Genomic DNA, 4,137 nt, shown 5'->3' with positions numbered 1-4,137 from the left:
ACATTCCAGCAGGTAGCCCTGATAGAGTTTCCTTCCCCCTCTGCTCCTTCAATTAGTTTAAATTATTTCGCTGGTTATTTCTACTGTTTTTCAACTCATCTGCAGTCTCGGCGTTGAACTCCTTCGATCCCTGCTGCTCCTCCGGCCTCACCAGTTCCTGTCTCTCTTCGTCCCAGTGGAATCTGACATCCCCTATCCAGAGGCACTGCTGGAAACTCTGCACCATTGCCCTTCTTCCCAAGTCTCTGGCACGACTTGCCAGAGCCTCCAAGTACTCTGCTACCTGGATCTGCCTCGGCGTCAGGTCATCAAGGACTTCGACCCCCACCTCCCTGAGGGCATTCTGATTCTCCCTGCCCATCAGCATTCTCTTTTGCATATGAGTATCTAGCTTGAAAAGTAGTTCCCCTGTCAACAGGTTTGTTACTTTCATCACCCTGATATTCATCCCCACCCGGTTCTTCACGCAGGATATGAAATCTAGGGCCTCCATTCCACGTACTGTCCTCAACCCCCTGACCACCACCTGGTTCAGTCTTCTAACCCTCTCTTTCTTCTCATATTTCCACTTTCCCTTCCCTAGCATGTCCGGTGCTCCTTGCCTGCAGGCTAGCCCTTCTAGCAGGTTCTCCAGCAACCTCCCCTCCTTCAGTGGGGGCCCCCACCTCGTTCCCTGTCTTTTCTTCCCTGCTGCATCGCCGCTCTTGCTGGGGGGTGACGTGATTCCTGGGGACGACGGGGGAGGGGCGTTACTTATCCTCTCTCTGTTGCCGCGCGTGTTAGCGTTGCTACTATTATTAATATTATTGTTAATAATATCTCCTTCGTCCCGCTCCTCTTCCCCACTGAGGCACTGTGAAAACCTCCTGTCTGCAGAGTCTCCACTGACCCCCCTCGCCTTCTCCTTCTCCTTCGGCTTCTCATTGCTCCCCTCGTAGGGCATTCGTTGTAGCCTTACCCTCACCTCTTCCACATCCTCCAGCATTCCTCCTACCCATCTTTTCACAGTCTCAACCTCATCCTTTACCTCCCCCACCTCCGATAGGATTGCATTCAGAGCTTCATTCAGTACCGGGCCCCTTCTCTCTGAATCCCTCAACAGTTCTCGTTCTTCCCTGGCCAGCAGTTTTTCAAGGCTTATCTCAATTCTCTCCAGCCGTTTCTCGAAGTTCTGTACAGAGGTACTCTTTCCCCCTGTAACACACCACTCCCCACATCGCTGGCACCTGTCAATCTCCCTCACGTCCGTGTCCGTTCCAATATCTCTTGTTAGCCCCTGTCCTTTACCGGGCTCTGGTATTCCGGCCCCATCTTGCTTTCCTTCCTGGGTATGTTCCGATTCCGTTCCTTCATCCCCCTTGGGCCCGAGCAGCTCCCCCTCAGCTTTGTCAGCCTCGCTCTCCAGGTCTCCCTCCCCTGCATCCTGTGCAACTCCCTTTCCTCTCAAAATCATCGTCTCTTCACTCACTGATCTGCTCCATGTTGTGTTTCTTCCATCAGTCTCTCCCTCACTCGGATCTGGGTCGTCCACCTCCTCCTCACCCTCTTTCTCCTTTCTCCCGGTTTCCCCCCTTCTCACTGGTACACTGCGGCACCTCAGGCTTCTAGGGGGGGTACGCGTAATTTTTTCCCTCACTGTGAAAGCCTTCTTGTCCCTGAGAAAATACTCATCTATTTTAACTCCCTGTCCTCGCTTCGATGGTCCAGGAGGGCGTCCTCTCCTCTTCTTTTGCTCTTTAGACCCCTTTTTCTCCTGCGACGACAAGGCAGGAACTTTCTCTCCTCCCCCGTCCTGACCCCCGCCATCGCTGGCGCCATCTCTCGTTTCCACCGTTGACTGGCTTGGCATGGCGTTCTCCTGCTCGTCCCGCTCAAACTCCTGCTCTCTCTCTCCACTTAATCCCTCTCTCTCTTCAGGCGTCCTAACCGCGGCTCTCGCACGAAACTTAGAAAGCTCCAAACTCGCAAAGGGCTTCTTCTCCAGTTACACCCCCACTTTCACTTGTCCCCTGGATGTTCTAAATTAGGTAGCACCCACTTTGACTTTCCCCTGAATACAAAAACCCTTTAAATGACGTAAATAATTGTAGACCACGCTTCCCCACAACTGTTGCCAACGGCGATCGGCGCGCGCCCATCAGATGGGTCCATATATATCGTGGTTAATTTAGATCCGATATCAATATTAAATCCTCGGAATTGAAATTTTCATAGATCACCGTCAACACTAATATCTTTTTTGTTGTTTGCAAGAATGCGTCATTCATACATGACGATGGGTTCTCCATTAGAGAATTTCCGTTTCAAATCTATGTAGATTTCTATACCCATGATTCATCAATATTAGTTATCTGTGAATATAATTGATACTATCAAGTTACTTGTGTGGATATGAAAAAAATTGGAATCCATGATAGATTGGACTGGAATAAGGGAGGATGAATTTTCATGCTTTCCGCCAGAACTGTTTAAAAAAATTTATGCCAAAATGGCATTTGGCCGAATTCTGTAGGTAATGTAGGGAATCTGGGTCAGTAATACAGAAAATTTATGGTCGGTAATTGTTCGACCCCTAAACCGCAGATTAAGACTAAGTAGGGGAGGGTAGGGCGAAACGGGGCAGGGTGGGCAAAATGGGGCACCTCAAAATTTTCGCGAAAATTGAAATAATGATGAATTTGCGATAAAAGTATGAAATAACTACCAGATGAGTTAATTAAAAACTATCTCTCAATTTTTTTTCTCAATCCCTAGGTGCTCATAATAACGAATTCAAAAAAAAAAGTTGAAAAACCTGATTTTTCAAAATTATGTCGTTTTATTTTTCTCGTATTTTTTTCATTAATTCTTGTCATCAAAACAAGTATTTTGAGCTGTCAAACAAGTTAGGTTTCGTCCTGGACCTGTTTTATTTTCAATTTTTTCTTGTTGAAATTCCGCGACTTTGGTCAAAACACCCGAGACGACTTCGATTATGTATCGGAAAAATATGTAACATATAAGTATACATTTTAATTAATTTCATATTATTTATAATCAAAGTCAATCAACGCAATTTTGCGGTATTTCAATTGTGGTACTCCCATTCTGTCCTTGAATTATTTTTTTTGAATTGGGGTGATTTCAACTCATGCTGAAGCCATATTTTACCTCCAATATAAGTAATTTTTACCAAAAAACACAATTAGCCTCTACGGTTTCATGGCCCATTTTGCCTTCCCCTTCCCTATATAGCGGTTATGTTGACGTGGATACGTCTATGTTTTCGATAGGGGGGTCATTACGAACGTGCCTACTGACTGCCAACGCCCCTGGTGGCCGGCGCCCAAACTAAGGTGCGTCTCTCTCTCTCTCTCTCTCGCTCTCTCGCTCTCTCTCTCGCTCTCTCGCTCTCTCTCTCTCTCTCTCTCTCTCTCTCTCTCTCTCTCTCTCTNAAGGAAAGCCACTCGTCTCACGACTGCCCCAGTTAACGCGTCGTATCAATTGTGCCCAGAGAACTATAACAATGTAAAGAGGATTGTTGGAGGATCTTGGACCTCATCCCATATCGGAGAGATCAACCAGGAGACCCTGAGGTGGAGAGAAGGCTCAGCATCCCCTGGAGAGGACCCCGAGAAGGCCCAGGTGTTAATTACCCCGGACAGTTCCCCAGCATCGAGAGGACCTGTGAGTACGAGTTATTTTCCCCTTTTCCCAGTCACTATTTCTGCAGCCTTATCTTCCCGTTCCGTCCCCCCAGCGGTGAGCCCACACTTGTGTTTCTTTCCCCCCCCCCAGTGAGATAATTATTGTAAGAATCGAGACACCCCTAGACACGACTAAACTCTTCCCTTCTTTGTTAATTCGAGCCTTCCCGATATTGCGCGTGTTCGAGTCGCTTGGCCTTACCCTCCCCCTAGATAAGAGTCAAAAGGCCTCACTATCTATCTCTAAATTTAATTGGAAATACATCATTTTATTGAATTTACCCCCTCTTATTTGTTACGCTTATTTGACACCCCTAAAATCCCTTTCAGGATTTTCACCCGTCAGATAACGCGGTCACGATATATATATATATATATATATATATATATATATATATATATAGAGAGAGAGAGAGAGAGAGAGAGAGAGAGAGAGAGAGAGAGAGAGAGA

This window comes from Diachasma alloeum, unplaced genomic scaffold, assembly GCF_001412515.2.
Source record: "Diachasma alloeum isolate Michigan unplaced genomic scaffold, Dall2.0 Dall_scaffold_00184, whole genome shotgun sequence".
Lineage (NCBI taxonomy): Eukaryota > Metazoa > Arthropoda > Insecta > Hymenoptera > Braconidae > Diachasma > Diachasma alloeum.
Note: the sequence above shows the minus strand (reverse complement) of the source record.